Genomic DNA, 18,293 nt, shown 5'->3' with positions numbered 1-18,293 from the left:
CTATTTCTTTAATATCTATATGAGATAATGGATGTTCACTAAACTTATCATAGTAATCATTTCATGATGTAAGCCAAATCATTATGCTCCACACCTTACTTACATAGAGTGCTATACATCAATTATACCTCAAACTGGAAGAAAAAAAGTACTGTCATAATATTATTTAACATGAAAAACAATGGTGAAGAACTTGAATGAAGACTATAAAATTTACGGTGCTAAAAATAGTTGATGTTCTACTGCCATGAACTTTTTCAAAACTTAAGCACAACCACTTTTATGTATATAAAGTATGAATATATGAAGTTACGTGTGACACTTTTCAACTTACTTTTTTTAAACGTAAACTTTTCAATTTACATTTTTTAAAATTCAGGAAAAAAATCGACAGGTGGAGACCCTATATTGTTTACAAGTTTGCTTCCAAGGCTCCGGAATGCACTACTCAACTGAGGCTGCAGTTGAACGGGTGACAGAAAGAGCAACACACTCAATACGTTCACCAATAAAAGAAACTTTCAAGAGTATGATGCATAGCCTTTATGTTGATAAAAATCCAACTACCCACTGCTGAGCAAGTCCTTCAATTAGAAGTACACCAAGCTTCCATGGAATATTCGCAGGCCAAGTGACGTAGGCACCACACAGCGTGCACACGTGATACCCGCACTCTTCCTAGTTGAGGGAGTTCTCCCAGTTCCGCTATCACCTCCCCTGGGACCTGGACTTGGCTTACTCTGCATAAGGGATTTCCCTTAGGCAAGCTCTCTCAGTTCATCCTGCCATGTGTCTCTTATCTCAAGCCACCTCTACACCAAACGTGAATTATTAAAACGCACTTGTTCATTGATACACCTCATTTCTTGGCAAACAAGTAATCTACATCCTTGCTACTCAAGAACGGTTCCTCCTCCAGCCGCAGGTAGGAGCTTATAAGAATACCAAGCTGCATCACAGATCTACTGAATCAGAATTTGCATATTTAAACAGGAGCCCCAAGGGACTCCTAGGCACACTGAAGTTTAAGAACTGCTCTACAGGACTCTACTGCATAGCTGTAAAAATTAAAAATGCTCGTTTACAACTGAATTTAGAGATAAGATGTGAAAACTACCAAGACGTAGAATCAGAAAAGCTCCTTAAGAGTATTAACCAACACATAAATGAATTTATCACTGATATCAAAGGTGCTCAAAGGTTTACTTCCAACAGTGTAACAGCGCACGCTCATAATATATAGGGACTACATAATCATATATTGGGGCTATATTTTGTGGTACAAAGAATACAAAAGAATGACTGGGTCTAGAAATTTCAGCGCAATCCGGCCCAAAGGTGTGCAACCTGCATTCTAAAATTTGGGGAGTCAGAATTCGATGGTGACAAGCGAAACTCTTTCCGGATAATTATTCAGAAAAAAATCTAAAAGATGTGAATTTTAAACATAAATCATATCCTGGAAGTAAAACTACTTAATAGCTACTGAACAAACTCTAGGTCACTTGTAGAATCAGGAAATTGTTTTGGAGGTTTTTAGCCCTTAAAAAAAAAAAAAATCAACGTTCATCCTCTGCAAAGTTTTCTCATATCCTGAAAGGCCTCAACTTGCATGTTCCTACAGGTGAAAAAACTCAAGTCGTACTCAAACAAGGTCACGTTTCCATCCTGAAAAATGAAAGGCTTTTTTCTCTTCTCAAGGCTGCACTTTAAAACATTTGGGGATTCCGGGTCCTTTGGCTTCCGGCCCGCAAAGGAAGCTTGCTGCCCGGGGCTGAAAGGAACAGGGAAATCTACCAAGTAGGAAGTGGAGCCCGGGTCCGGCCACCAGGCTCTGCCTTCTCGCTGCAGGGGGCCCTGCGGCCGGGACCCCAAAGGGCAGGGAGGCTGGGGAACAGCCCCCCGGCCCCGCCGCCCCGGAGCGAAAGAGCCTACTCTCCCGCCACCCAGCCCCCGCCCGCCCGGGATGCGCACACGCGGAGAGCGCTGCGAGTCCCCGTCCGCGGCGGCGGCGGCACCACAGGCCTGCCAGGGAGGCGGCGGCGGAGCAAGGGGAGGCGGGACTCGTCCTGAGAGGCTGAGGGGAGACCGGGGCGGGAGCGTCTGCATGTGGGGACTGCACTGGAGGAAGGCGGAGGCGCTCAGGGGGCCCGGGCTGCTTTACGATTATCATCATTATTTGGTTTTACCTGTGGCGCAGGAGGGTTCCCCAGCTCCTACTCCCTGAATCCTCCTCCTCCTACCCTCCTCTTTCTCTCTCCCTCAGTCTCTGCTGGGCGCTCGTGGTGCCGGCCGGGCCGGACCCGACCAGAGAGAGAACAGGCCGGGAGGGGGTGGCGGCAGCGGTGACCAGCGGCCACGTGACCACGCCCGCGCCGTAACGGCGACCGCCTCCTGCCTCGCGCCCTCCCCGCGCTCCACCTCTAATAACCCCGCGGCTCGCGCGCCCAGGACGCTGGTGCGCAGGCGCCCGCCGGGGCCCGGAGACTGCGCGGGCGCGACGCGCTTGCTCTCGGGGCCGGGCCTGTGGGGCCCCGCGAGGCGCGAGGCGTAGAGGGAGCCGCGGGCCAAGCCCTCCTCCGCTGCCGCTAGAGCGCATGCGCAGGATGGCCTTTTTTTTTTTTTTTTTCCTTTCCCCCCCTTTCCATTCCTTCCCCTTTCCCTCTCTCCCTTCCACACCCGCTCTCCGCCAGCGCGCAGCTGGAGGCTGGGACTCTGCCCGGGACTTAGACCCTCACACTCACCACCACTACCTTCCCAGGGTGAGACCTTCTGAGGGGCTGGCCCTCCTGCCTAAGAATTTACATTTCCTTGTTGCAGCTGAGTGGACTCCTATTCCTGCTTCAAGACCCAACCAATATGTCACTTCCGCTGTGAAACGTACCCCACTCTAGTTTGTGGGAGTCACTAGCATTTTGTGCATACCTACTTAAGTATAATTCGTGGAGAAATAATACATAACAGTTATTTTTTACAAACCACAGTACTAGGCTTGTATTTTATGTTACCTCATAACCTAGGGCAGTATGTCTTTAGCATTATGGTATCTCGGCAAAGGTCGGATGACTGACTGACTATCCGAATGCAGATCTGCCTAAATGCTGTGCCTTGGCCTCTACCTCTGCTTAATCATGATTTAAACAGCGCGGTGCCGCTTTCGCTTGTTTCGCCAATATGAAAGCCTTTGAATGAATGGTAATGCTAATTAGAGTGGTAAATGCTTCGCCTAGTTAAAAAGATTTATGGTCTTTTGTTAACCTGTCTTCACAAAGAGCCCAACGGAAATTGATACTGTTGAGTCCACAAAAAGGAAACGAAGGCCGAGAAAGGTCAAATTTCCAAAGGTTAGCTAGTTTCAGAGGAAGGTCCCTGCATGGGAGACCTTTGTTCACAAACAAACCCTCCCCTGCACGGGAGGATTCCCTCACTTTCTGCGGGCCCTTTTCGTTGCAGAAGCAGGACAGGTTAAGTGAGTGCCTCGTGCCAGATTTAATCGGGAAAAACTAATTAAAATGTAAAAACGTACTAACTGGTAGCTCTGGCTAGACCAGTCATCATTACTGTTAAACTAGTGAATATTGAGATGAAGATGTTCAAGAAATAGAACTAGCAACAGAAACCCAGGAAAATGTTGGGATAAATGTTGATCAAGAAACAGTGTTAACAAGGGCTTCTGAGAAAAAGGAAAATCACAACCCAGCTTTCATGTGTTTGCATTGTTGGTGGGCTCTTTTCTGCACTTACCAATGGATACACCCACGGATTGATTCCACCCAATAATTTCAGCTACCACCTCAGGTATGCTAGTAGCATTCCACTCTAAATATCTAGTCCAAGGTTCAGAATCTGTGGGACGCCATTATTTTGGTGGCCCACGATGAACCATGCCTCCACAGAAGTCATGCTCTTGTGTAATCTCTTCCCTTGAATCTGGGCTGGACCTGTCACAGCTTTAAACGATAGAATATGGCACACGCACACACACACAAATCTGTGCCAATTCCAGGCCTAGGCCTTAAAAAAAGTCTTTGCAGTGACAACACTGAAATTTACCAGAGCCCGTACTCATGGAAAGCGAAGACTATTAAGAAATCCGCACACCAAGTTTGTGACAGAAAAGAACAGTCCTTACACGTAAGACTTTGGTAAGACTCTTTCTGCCCCTTGGGTCCACCATTGTGTTTATGCTGAGGCCACACTCCCTGCTGGGCTGCTCCCCAGCTGACAGAGCACAGCAGGGCTACTAACACAGGATTCCTCTAATGGGCAGCTTTGGCTCAAGGATTCCCCACAGGCCTGGTCAAAACTTTCTTAGAACTGCCTGCAGTCTTGGGACTTTCTTAGTTAATCTTCCTTCCTTCCTTCCCTCTTAGCTTTTACAGGTGTCAGACCTGCATCGTGGTCTGAAGTCTCTCTCCCAAGTTCCTGCTTCCTTCCTTTTATCCTTCACTGCTATTCTCTCAGTTAAACTTCTGTATATCCAATCCCATCTTGGTGTCTGCCTCCCTGAGGACCTGAACTCAAACCCACCCCCATTCTAAGATTTTACCTGGCCCACCCTCAGGCTAGAGCTACAGATCACAATTATGAGTCATATCAAGAAATCCAACTTCTCTCATTCTTCTCTGTTTTACATTTTCAAAACCTTTTCATCACTCAGACCCATCCATTAAAATGCAGCTAACCCCAGGTAGAGATAACAACAATTAAAGCCTTTCACTATTAAGAAAATAAGAAAGATTAAGAGTTATTTTGACTACAAAGATAATTAACATTGTAATAAAGGCTGTTAGGCTAATAATAAAAATTACTAAAAGTATTGTAGGATGACATGGGCCATTTGGGTCTCCCCCTCCCCAGCCTGTGTTCCTGTAGCAGATACTGTCACGGCTGTTTTTGTAGATCATAATAAGAGCTATCTCCCACCAACCCTCAATCACCTCTCCCTTTTCCCCACCTCCAACCCCCATCAAGAACCTGAAACCAACAAGGCCAATCAGCTTCTCTTTCAGAGAGAATTGAAAATTGGGATTAAAAGGTAACTGGTTAGTCTTTGTATGTAGCTAGAACTGTAACAACCCAATGGAGTAGGCCGTTTCATCAGTTACGTCTTATCAGGACACTAGAAACCATTTCAGTTATTTACACGCAGAGAATCTAATACAGGGAATGAGTTACACGGGTGAGGAAAGAACTGAGAACGAAACAAGCCATGGGGAGGTTACCCAGAGATTAGCAGCAGCAGGGGGAACTGTACTACCCCTTAGCTGAGGAGACACAGGAAGACGTCATGTTACTAGGGCCCTAGGGCTGCGGTCATCCGATGGAATTTACACCGCGGTAATACAGAGCCTGAGTAGTTGTACTCAGAGAGAACTACTTAAGGCAGCTTTCCTCAGAAGGCACTTATGAGGTGTCCCCCTACCCCACTGACAGCCACAGGGAGTGAGACAGGGACCCTTCCTAAAGAAGGCTCCTGGCTATTTGTCAGATGGGAAAAGGGATGCTTGGCAGACAGAACAATTCATGTTCACTGCGTTCCTTCCATTAGTTGCTCAATACAACCTTCTTACACATAATTTCAAAATGTTCTCACCTAATGTAAAGCAACTATCCATTTACTAACCCTGTTGTCAAAGCGTCAGTATTATTAGCAGGCACAAAACCAATTGGTCAGTGTTATTAGACTTCAGTGATATTAGGTTTAAAGTCATTTTAACTCACATCTAAATCATGTATATTACTCTGCAGAGAGCCTACCCGCCCCCCAAAACAATGCCAAAACCAGAAATTGATTTGTTTGTAGTGTCTGCATATCGATATGTCATAGAGGGCTAGCACCTCTTCCCTGCCAAATTTATTTTCCTCTTCTGTCACTGGAATTGAGGCTTAGCCAGCCTCGTGGCCACCTGTCTAGAGACTACATTTCCCATGCTGCCTTGTGGCTGGGTTTGGCCACGTGACTTTGTTTTCCTCATGGAGTGCAAGCGGGGACAATGGGTACATTTCCCACGTTCCTTGCCTAAAAGAAAAGTGCTGGCCCTATACTGCCTCCTCTGCATGCATGCCACGTGCACACGGACGTGGTGTGACCCAGCCTTCAAGACGTGGTCTGAAGCAGGTGACCCAGCCTTCAAGGTGCACAGCAGTAAGATGGAAGGAAACTGCGTCCCTGGCTTGCTTCACGGAGAGCTGTCTCCCCAGCCTTTACTGCCCCACTACAGCTTTAAATTAGAGGGAAAGAAAGTTCTACCTTATTGAAGCCACTGAACGTTTAAAATCTCTTTCTGAAAGCTGCATACCTGATACCCTACCCACTACAATATGTAAGGTATTATATTCTGTTAACTAAGTTGTTGTGTGAAGAATCTCAGGAAAGACTGTCTAGATACATTTTTAAAACACAAATACGTCACTCACCCTTGGAGGAAATGACGTCAACATTTATGGATCTATGAAGAACATCAGCTACTTTGAGACTGCAAAACCCACGTTTGCACCATTAAGCTTTTTATTATCACCAGAGCACCTATGCTCAAAGTTGCCCTTAAAAATCTCGGAGCATTCAGAGGCATTGGGAAGCAGTATAGAATGGAGGTTAAGTGCATAGGACCAGAGTAGAATAGCTCAAGTCCAAACCCAGTTCCCCTTACTTGGTAACGGTGTAATCTCAACCAAGTTTAGTTTTAGTAAACTACTCAACCTCTGTGGCTTCAGTTCCATCTGTGGGATAAGGATAATGACAGTCTCTAATTTATCAGGTTGTTGTGAGCATTAATTGAGATAACCCACTATTAAGCAAGATATTTAGCACATGGTAACCATTCAATTTAAAAAATAGATATTATGTTTATTAATTATTTTAAATCTTGGAGTCTCGATCAGAAAAATACATCTGCAGTCTGTAGGAAGAGCAAATTATTCTAGATAAAGCCATAATGATTGGGATTCATTGTTTGCATGCACAAAATAGCAAATTCTGGACTTCGGACATCAAAAATCAAAGGTATTTTTGTTGTACTGACCCAACGTCTACGATGTATCCACTAATATGCCTAAATGGCACAGCCCTAAAAGTAACATCTTCACTTTGTTACTTTGAAAGCACCATGTCTAAAAACATTATCCTATAAGGAAAAAGAACTTATAGGAGGTAGACAATCAGTGTTAATTTTCAGTCGTTTTGCGGAAAGGTGTTGGAGCCATGATCACAATCATGTAAAGCCATTTCTTTGAAGCTTTTGTTCTAGGTGATAGCAATGATTTCCATTGGATTACTTACTCTTGGTCAGGTACGTACAGATGGTTCCATGGTAAACACCTCTCAACATGATTTTATGATGTCTGTGTTCCATATGAGACCCTTTCATTTTTTTCCTGGCTCAGGCTTAAAATGTGCCAAGAAAAGCAAAAATAAGTAACATGGCTTATGCCATTTATTTCATATTCCTGTTATAATGTTTGTCCCCTCTGTGTTGACCAGATGCTTGGATGTCCAACGTTGCCTAGACGGTGAGTTCCTCAATGGCAAGTGATATGTCTTATTCATCTCGGCATTGGCAGTGTTTTAAGTGCTTAGCATCTGACAGGTATCCAATAAATGTTTGCTATGCTAAAAGTAAATATGTATCATATTACGGAAATCATCACCTTGCTAACTGGTTGAACAGTGTTCTACTCATCTTACTGCAGTGTAACAAATTACCACAAATATAGTTGCTTAGAAAAACATACATTTATAATCTCACAGTTTCTGCAGGTCCAGAGTCTGTGAGTGGTTTATCTAGGTTCTCTGCTTTGGGATCTCTCACACATTTGCAGTCAAGATGTTGGCTGAGGCTGTGGTCTCACCTCAAGGCTTGACTGGGGAAAGATCTGTTTCTAGGCTTACATGGTTACTGGCAGAATTCAGTTCCATGCCAGCTGTAGGACCAAGGGCCTTAGTTTCTCGCCAAGTGGACCTCTCCAAAGGGCAGCTCATCACATAGTAGCTTGCTTCATCAAAATCAGCAAGAGAGGGTTTCTTAGCAAGACAGAGGTCACAAACCTATGTAACATAGTCATGGAAGTGGCATTCCCATCACCTTTACAATATATTGTTTGTTAAAAACAAGTCACAAGTCCCGGGACTTCCCTGGTGGTCCAGTGGCTAAGACTCCATGCTCGCAATGCCGGAGGCCCGGGTTCTACCCCCGGTCAGGGAACTAGATCCCGCATGCCGCAACTAAAAGAGCCCGCATGCCGCAATGAAGCTCCTACACACGACATCGAAGATCCCGCGTGCCGCAACTAAGACCCAGCGCAGCCAAATAGGTAAATAAATAAATAAATGTTTTTTTAAAAGTGATGAGTCCCTTCCACACTTAAGGGGAGGGTATTACACAGGGCACGTATACCAGGAGGCAGGGATAACTGGGGGCTCTCCTAGAGTCTGTTCACTGCAAGCAGGGCCTTGGTATAAACAAGATACGAGTACTTGGTCCACTCAAATGAAGAAGCTTCATTAGGTTCACATGTTAATTCATGAGAATGCCCAGATACTTGCTCAAATATGTAAATGCTCCAGATGCATGTTGTAAAAGGAAGAGAGTATTTCACCAAAGTCCTTACAATCTGAATGGATGTCTCACAACTCATCAATAGAAAATAGTTGAACCCTGAATCATCAGTCTTTTTATGCTGAATGCCCACCTAGAAGTCCTATAAAATGATGACTGAAATATGAACATCAAAGGTATGCGACATCTCTGCTACCTTGGGAGTTCCCAGCAAAAATGTCTCATGTGGTCCTTGGCGTGCTCCAGTTGATTCCATCCATCTGGACAGCCAGCCAAAAGCACTAAGCACACACACAGGAAGACAAATGCATGAGAACCATCAACAATGGGAGAGGTATTAATTAGCCATTGTTGCAACAATGTTGCGTAACAAACGACTCCAATATCTCAGTGACTTACAGAAGCATTTCTTTTTCTGGCCACGGAATTGCAGGTTGGTCGCGGTTCACATGCTCTCACTTGGGCTAGACTTGGCCAAACCTGACCAGGCTGGACTCCAGGCTTTGAGCTTGAGTTCAGGTCTGTTCCACACGTCGTCTTCATTCTGAGACAGCAGCTACACAGGGGCTGTTCGTGTTCTGCTCATGCAGGTGGCAAAAGTACAAGAGGAACAAGTAGAAATATTCAGTAACTCTTAAGGCTTTAGCTCAAAACTGGCACACCAGCACTCCTGCCCATGTTCTGTTGGCTAAAGCAAGTCATATGGCTGAATCCAGTATATGAACGTGCTTATCCTAGTGGGAGGCAATGCCAACTCCTGGGAGAGGACATGGCAAATCATTCTAATACAAGGAAAGACTAAAACCTGGGGCATCTTGAATGAAGGTAAACACAAGGTAGCCAATCTTAGAATCGGGTCAATTGCCTGTGACGCTCTCATGAGCTCCCTGACTGTTGCTTTAAAAGAACAAGCCACATCATCATGTAACTAACAACTCAGTCCATTCACTGGTGCAACACTGTGCTCCCTCGATACGCGATCCTCTATAAAACCCAAAATCTACATTACGGTAATATAATAAAGGTAAAGATGTTACAAGCACAGGGGCCTTAAAAATTATAGTTCCCATGGCAAATATAACATAGCTTTGTGTGCCCATATACTGCAAAGACAGAAGTCCTACCTATAAACAGTAATGGGAAATCATGCATATTCAGGGATCAGGGTGATGAAAGAGTTATAGATTCAGTTAGGAAAATTACTTTGAGAATTTTGTCTTATGGATGGAGCCTCAAGTAATGTACAGCATAATACAACTGAATGTTTAGTAGGTGACTGAATAATTTTCATGCAGAAATGCTGCAATGTTGTATTCCACATAAAAAGAAACACTTCTTAGATATATTATGGATAGTGCCAATATGTTATTCCTGTGTTTTTGTTTCAAATTTCAGTAGTTATCTTTAACTGATGGTTCTTCATTGGGATCTATTTCCTCATAAATGACTCAGCCTCATGAACCTGGCAAATTGAACTATTATGCTTCTATTTACTTTTTAACTCACAGATCTTTCAAAGATCACCTGTTTTCAACTATTGTTTACTTGTTAAAATGGATTATTACAGAATAACATGCAGCTTGCCATTTAACTTGGTGTATTTGAAGGACATTAGATGTTATACTGTATTTAATCAATTAACTTGACATTAAATTTAAAATTCACATTGAAACACCAGAAGTTGAAATACTATTCTATCAAAAATACTTAAAAGAACATAACGCTATTCCTTCCAAATTTTGTAGTGTCAGAAAAAGTGTCACATATATAGCCAACTACTGATATCCAATTATCAATTTATTTATGTATGCCTTAAGACATGAACAGATGCATTCCTGAAAAGCTGGACTAGAGCTAAATCCCGTATATCAGACTATTCTCTCATTTAACTTCTATATCTTACGTTAAAATATTGAAAGTATACTCCTAGGGCAAAAGCCTTTAAAAGCATGTCTACAACTGGGGTTCATAAAGGGACTGTCCAGAGATGTCTGATAGGCTGGCTTATACTTTCCTGTTAAAAGGCTCATAGGGGCTTCCCTGGTGGCGCAGTGGTTGAGAATCTGCCTGCCAATGCAGGGGACACGGGTTCATGCCCCCGTCCAGGAGGATCCCACATGCCGCGGAGCGGCTGCGCCCGTGAGCCATGGCCGCTGAGCCTGCGCGTCCGGAGCCTGTGCTCCGCAACGGGAGAGGCCACAACAGTGAGAGGCCCCCATACCGCAAAAACAAACAAACAAACAAAAAAGGCTCATAAAGATACAGAAAAGGAGAAAGAATAGCAATGGCACTGTAGGCAAAATGAGAGGAATACTGGCTAAAGTCCAGGCAAAATTTCAGCTGTTTTATTGAAGATGATGATGGTGGTGGACTGAAAAATATTCTTTTTTTTAAATGTATTTTATTGAAGTATAGTTGATCACAATGTTGTGTTAATTTCTGCTGTACAGCAAAGTGATTCAGTTATACACATATATATTCCTTTTCATACTCTTTTCCACTGTGGTTTATCACAGGATATTGAGTAGAGTTCCCTGTGCTCTACAGTAGGACCTTGTTGATCCATCCTATATATAATAGTTTGCATCTGATAACCCCAAACTCTCAATCCTTCCCTCCCCCACCCCCCTCCCCCTTGTCAACCACAAGTCTCTTCTCTATGTCTGTGAGTCTGTTCTTTTCGTAGATAACCTCATTTGTGTCATATTTTAGATTCCACACATAAGTGATATCATATGATATTTGTCTTTCTCTGACTTACTTCACTTAGTATGATCATCTCTAGGTCCATCCATGTTGCTGCAAATGGCATTATTTCATCCTTTTTGATGGCTGAGTAATATTCTATTATATATATGTACCACATCTTTATCCATTCATCTGTTAATGGACATTTAGGTCGTTTCTGTGTCTTGGCTATTGTAAATAGTGCTGCAATGAACATTGGGGTGAATGTATCTTTTTGAATCAGAGTTTTCTCCAGATATATGTCCAGGAATGGGATTGCTGGATCATATGGCAACTCTATTTTTAGTTTTTTGAGGAACCTCCATACTGTGAAAACATATTCTTAAACTGCTTTCCATAAGCTCTTACCTGTGAAACAGAATATGACAGATGATGTCAAAAACCAGGAAAAAAAAATCGGCACCCCCCTCACTGCCGGCATTTAACCTCAGCATGCAGGTACTTTGCTGACCATAAATACCAACTGAGCCGGTGAGAACTAAAGTTCTATCATTCCCTGTCTCTTCCCCCGCACCTAATCTCAGTAGCATCCATCTCTTCATGCATTTGGAAACAGCTCCCAGAAACAACACAGCAGAAAGAGGGGTAAGTGAACAAAGACACGTTTAATCTTGGGATTCTTAGTTAACCTCAAGAGCAGAGCTATAAATAGGATAAAGACAGAAAGGACATGAGGAAGACTGCCTGCGGGGTGAGTAGATCTTTCTCAGAGGCTACACTCTTCAAATAAGAATTGCAAACTGCTTAGCCAGAGAAACCAACATTGAGAGCAGGAGAAAAATGCAACATCAGACCAGTAGACATATATTAATGTATTAGAGCAACATTTTCTGTGGGAGCACTACTGGTTTTGGAGAAGTGGTTCTTTTTTCTGTGGGACAATTGGCTTCACTGGCCCTTGGGCACTTGATTCAGGTAGTACCCCTGCTATTAATGTTGTATAACAAACTACCCCAAACTTGCTGGAATACAGCAATCATCATTTTTCTATGTTCACAGATTCTCTGGGTCAGGAATTAGGGCACAGCAAAGATGACTTTTCTATGTTTCACCCCATCTGGACCTCAGCTGGGATGACTCCAAGACTGGGGGCATGTCAATGGCTGGGGGCTGGAATGATATAAATGCTCTTTCAGTCATGTTTCTGGCATATGGGCTGGGAGGATTAAAGACTGGGACTGCTCATCAGAGTACCTACATGAGGCCTCATCCTTACATGGTAGCCTCTTAAGGCTTAATATATTTTGTAAAATATTTATTTATTTATTTGGCTGCACTGGGTCTTAGTTGTGGCATGCGGGATCTTTGCTGTGACATGCGGGATCTTTTAGTTGTGACATGCGGGGTCTTCTTTTTTAAGATTTTTTTGATGTGGACCATTTTTGAAGTCTTTATTGAATCTGTTACAATATTGCCCATGTTTTATGTTTTGGTTTTTTGGCCCTGAGGCATGCGGGACCCCAGATCTGTGACCACCCCCTGCATTGGAAGGTGAAGTCTCACCACTGGACCTCCAGGGAAGTCCCACGTGCATGGTCTTTAGTTGTGGCATGCGAACTCCTAGTTGCAGCATGACAGATCTAATTCCCTGACCAGGGATCAAACCCAGGCCCCCTGCATTGGGAGCGTGGAGTCCCAGCCACTGGACCACTAGGGAAGTCCCAAGGCTTAATCATTTTCTTATTTTATATATGGTAGCGTGTATATGTTAATCCCAACCTCCTAATTTATCCCTCCCCCACAACTTTCCCCTATAGTAACCATAAGTTTGTTTTCTATGTCTGTGGGTCTGTTTCTGTTTCTGTCTATTTCTGTTCTGTAAAGAAGTTCACTTGTATCTTTTTTTTTATTCCAAATATAAGCGATATCATATGATATTTGTCTTTCTCTCTCTGGCTTACTTCACTTACTATGACAATCTCTAGGTCCATCAAGTGTTAATAATCTTAATAATCAGATTTATGCATGGCAGTTCAGAGCTCTGAGTATGAGTGTTCCAGGGAACAAGGTGGAAGTGACGTGGCTTTTTCTGGCCTTACCTTGAAAGTCATACAGCATCACTTCTGCTACACCCTTGGCGACAAGTAAGTCTAAACTCACCCAGATTTGAGGTCAAGGGCAGATCCACTTTTCAATGGAAAGAATGTCCAAAAGAGATGTTGTGTCATCTTTGGAAAATAGAAACTGCCTGTCATTAAGACAATGTGTATTTATTTCTATGACTGCTGTAACAAATTACCACAAATTTAACCTCTTGAACAACACAAGTTATTATCTTCTCATTCTATAAGTCAGAAGTTTGACACAGATTTCACCAAATTAAAATCAAGGTGTCAGCAGGCTATACTCCTTTCTGGAGGTTCTAGGGGAGAATCTGTTTCCTGTGCATTTGGGTTGTTGGCAGGATTAACTTTCTTGACGTTGTAGAACCATGATCTTCATTTTCTGCTGGCTGTCACCTAAAGGCTGTTCCCAGTTTCTAGAGGCCACCCACATTCCTTGGCTAGTGGTCCCCTCCCTCCATCTTCAGAGTCAGTAACAACAGGTTGTCCTTCTTGTGTAACATCCCTCTGGTCCTTCTATCATCATATCTCTCTTTGACCACTGCTTGGAAAGATGAAAAGGTTCTCTGCTTTTAAGGATAACCCTGGATAATCTCTCCATCTCAGGGACCCTTACCTTCATCACGTCTGTTCTTTTTGCCATTTAATGTAATAAATTCATAAATTCCAAGGATTAGGGCATGGGCATCTTTGGAGAGGACAGTATTCTGCCTGCCTACCACACTAAGCTACCTGCCCACGTTTTGAAATTCTCCTTTTGAAGTGGTACCATCCCTGGTCAATATGCACTGTTAGAGACTTCGCAGGTTAACTTGAACTTCAGGTTTAGGTTTGAGGATAGACAAGGACATTCACTCAGTCTATTGGAAAACACAGGGTTCAAACAATAGTGTTCTCCAAATTCCAACATGAACAGACAGAAAAAAATTCTGGGTACATGAAAAAATACTGTAGCATATGGGAACAGAACACCACCTTTTAATATTCAAAGGAAGTTCGTGGTTCTGGGAAAAACTTGTTTCTAAGAAATACATTAAAATTTTGCAATATATTTGCTTGAAATATTAAAAAAGATGCCCAAGGACATGATTTCTTTGTGGAGAGAACATAAATGACAAGTCTGACCTAAAGATAGCTACGAAAGAAAACTGATTGAAATGAGAAGAAAGAATGTATCAAAACCCAAAATATAGACACAGTATTAAAATCTACACAGAAGTGAGTAAAGGACAAAGCTGGCAAAATAATAAACCAGTAATGTGGAGGACAAACTTGAGAAACCTTCCTAGAATGCTTTATAGTGAATTTAGAAATTTGTTGGTTGCAAGTAACAGGAACTCCATTCAGTATAGCCAATGACTCCTTTGTTCTAAGAATGTTCATATGGAATTTGCCACTTGCAACCAAAATAGTTCTAAAATGATTAGAATAATATATACCAAATATAGTTAGAATAATATAATTATTAAGGCTGATTTAACATATATACATCAGAATTTGTGCTCCATAAATGGAAGTTGTGCCTTTTCAACTGTCCATGAAATAATGTTCCATTTGGCTATTTTTTTTCCTTCTTACAAGAGGCAGATGGAATTAACTGACTCTGATGATCATAATTTGAGCTTTATGTATATATTTGTGCATCTCTGTGTAAATGTATTATACTTCATTTAGAAAAAACAAAAAGAAAAAAGAAATCAACCAGAGAAACTGGGGAAAAATGGAAGTATGGAATTGATAAAGGTAAAAGCAGAGATTAATAAATAAAAAAACAAACAAATAGAAGAATTGGTAAATTCATGAGGTGCTTCTTTGAAAAAAGAGACAAAAAGCAAAGAAATGCTAGTTTTCATAAAAAGTGGATGTAAGAGCAAATAAGATGGAAGTTTTATTGGAAAATTATCCAGACAATTTTATGAAACTAATGTAACTTTGATAATAAAACCTGAGAAGGGTAACACACAATTTTACTTATGTAATAGGGTTGAAAGCCACAACTGACATAAGATCTTTCTTAATAAAGTGAATTCAGTTATATTAAAATAACAACCTGCCGTGATTTAGTTGTATTTAGGCTTGTAATACAAAGGTGCTCTAATATTAGGAAATCATATATACATACCATATCATTAGGACAAACTGAAAAATTCTTTATCATCTTAGTAGAGGCTGAAAAAGTTATTAAAGTAAACATTCATTCATGATAGAAACTCTTAATGAACCAAAAGTAAAATCATATCTCCTTGATAACTATCTTAAACAATAGCCAAATAATTCTTAGTAATAAATTACTGCATCACTGTTTCCCAAAATGTCATTGAACATTTATTCCTTTGGGGAAATTAGCCAAATTTGGTGGTAGTCAGTGGGGACAGGGGTGAAAATAGATTGTTAGTTTGTCATCTCACAGGATATCAAGATGACTTTTAGGTAGATTTAAAAATTAAGTGTAAACAAACAAACAAACAACCCAATCAAAAAGTGGGCAGAAGATCTAAATGAACATTTCTGCAACGAAGACATACAGATGGCCAAGAGGCACACGAAAGGATGCTCCCAACTGCTAATTATTAGAGAAATGCAAAGCAAAACTGCAGTGAGGTACCACCTCACACCAGTCAGAATGGCCATCATCAAAAAGTCTACAAATAATAAACGCTGGAGAGGGTGTGGAGAAAAGGGAACCCTCGTCCCACTGTTGGTGGGAATGTAAGTTAGTAGAGCCACTGTGGAAAACAGTATGGAGGTTCCTCAGAAAACTAAAAAGAGAGCTACCATATGATCCAGCAATCTCACTCTTTTGCATATATCTGGAGAAATCTCTAATTCAAAAAGATACATGCATCCCAATGATCATAGCAGCACTCTTTACAACAGCCAAGACGTGGAAGCAACCTAAATGTCTATTGACAGATGACTGGGTAAAGAAGATGTATATATATAAACACACACACACACACGAAATACTACTCATAAAAAAGAATGAAATAATGCCATTTGCAGCAACATGGATGGACCTAGAGATGATCACACCAATGAAGTAAATCAGACAGAGAAAGACAATATCAAATGATATCACTGATTTGTGGAATCTAAAAAAATGATACAAATGAACTCATTTACGAAACAGAAGGAGATTTGTATAGTTTCACACCTTTGGGCCCCAAAATTCTCCTTCCAGTTATCTATCTAAAAGAAATTAATCAGCAGTGTAGACAGTGATTTTGTAGAAAGATGTTTATCAGAAGATTATCATAGATAAAGCATTGGAATTAGCATTCTTATTTACAAAACAGAAACAGACTCACAGACATAGAGAACAAACTTATGGTTAGCAAATGGGAAGGGGAGGGGGATGCAGACTACTATCTTTAAAATAGATAAACAACATGGGACTTCCCTGGTCGTCCAGTGGTTAAGACTCCATGCTCCCACTGCAAGGGGGTGTGGGAGCTAAGATCCCTGGTCGGGGAACTAAGATCCCACATGTTGCGTGGCCAAAATAAATAAATAAATATACATTATATAATATATATATTATAAAAGATAAACAACAAGTTCCTACTGTATAGCACAGGGAACTATATGCAATATCTTGTAATAAACCTTAGTAACAAAAATATGAAAAATTATACATATGTATAACTGAATTACTTTGCGGTACACCAGAGACTAACACAACATTGTAAATCAACTATACTTCAATCGTAAATCAGCTATACTTCAATTAAAACAAACAAACAAAAAACAATAGGGAAATCATACGTTATGATACATCCATGAAATGGAATATTACGTAGACATTACAAAGAATTTTAATAACTTGAGAAAAAACTAACAATGCAATATGGTATTATGAATGGAAAAGAGATGCAAAATTATATGTATTATGATTCCAGTTGTTTTTAAAAATTGTATACAGTGATATATATATACTGCATAGCATTTACATAAATTTATATAACAGTCAAAACTAGAAGAAAACCACTAAAATGTTTACAGTGGATATTTGTTGACTGACAGTTTAGAGACAGTTTTGACAGTCTTCTTTATCCCTTTTTGTGGTTTCCAAATTTTCTACAATGAACATATATTATTTTTATAATCAGAAAAAAGAGAGACATTTTAAAATCAGCTCTTCTCTGTAAGAACAGAGCATTCCACCTTCAAGTTATTGTGTGGCAAGTTAAATCTGAGGCTTGCACTTCTTTTCATTCTTTTTTCTTTTTAATTAATTAATTAATTAATTAATTAATTATGGCTGCGTTGGGTCTTCATTGCTGCACACAGGCTTTCTCTAGTTATGGCTAACAGGGGCTACTCTTCGTTGCAGTGCACAGGCTTCTCATTGCTGTGGCTTCTCTTGTTGCGGAGCATGGGCTCTAGGCATGCGGGCTTCTGTACTTGCAGCACACAGGCTCAGTAATTGTGGCTTGAGTGCTCTAGAGTGCAGGCTCAGTAGTTGTGGCGCACGGGCTTAGTCGCTCCACAACATGTGGGATCCTCCTGGACCAGGGATGGAGCCAGTGTCCCCTGCATTGGCAGGCAGATTCCTAATCACTGCACCACCAGGGAAGTCTTTGTTTTCATTCTTGATGATGATCGATAGAAAGTGCTTTCTTTCATTTTAGAATTACTCCAGACTCTCAAATTAAGGTTCTTCCTGGCTGCTGTCTGGGGTGAACGTTGCAAGAAACTTTTAAAAGATTAAAACAGCAGTATTATTCACAGTAGCCAATAGGTGGAAGCAACCCAAGTGTACATCTAGAGATGAATAGATAAATAAAATGTGGTATTTTACAATGAATATTATTCAGCCTGAAAGAGGAAGGAAATTCTGACCTATGTATAAGACAGAAGAACTTTGAGGATATACTGGCTAAGTGAAATAAGCCAGTCAAAAAAAGATAAATACTGAATGATT

The 18,293-nt window shown here is 41.4% G+C and overlaps 1 protein-coding gene across 3 annotated transcripts in view; it reads right to left on the bottom strand.

The window, feature by feature from the left end:
- Positions 1 to 2,367, bottom strand: part of TBC1D5 (TBC1 domain family member 5) — a 530,340-nt gene extending 527,973 nt beyond the window's left edge. For all 3 annotated transcript variants that reach the window (XM_024747581.1, XM_024747573.1, XM_024747583.1), the window contains exon 1: positions 2,190 to 2,367. The gene's annotated coding sequence lies outside the window, so the exon portion shown is untranslated. The remainder of the gene's footprint in view (positions 1 to 2,189) is intronic.
- Between the last annotated feature and the right edge of the window lie 15,926 nt (positions 2,368 to 18,293).

The sequence above is a fragment of the Neophocaena asiaeorientalis genome, unplaced genomic scaffold (genome assembly GCF_003031525.2).
Source record: "Neophocaena asiaeorientalis asiaeorientalis breed wild unplaced genomic scaffold, Neophocaena_asiaeorientalis_V1.1 scaffold33, whole genome shotgun sequence".
NCBI lineage: Eukaryota > Metazoa > Chordata > Mammalia > Artiodactyla > Phocoenidae > Neophocaena > Neophocaena asiaeorientalis.
This window is presented reverse-complemented; position numbering and strand designations above follow the sequence as displayed.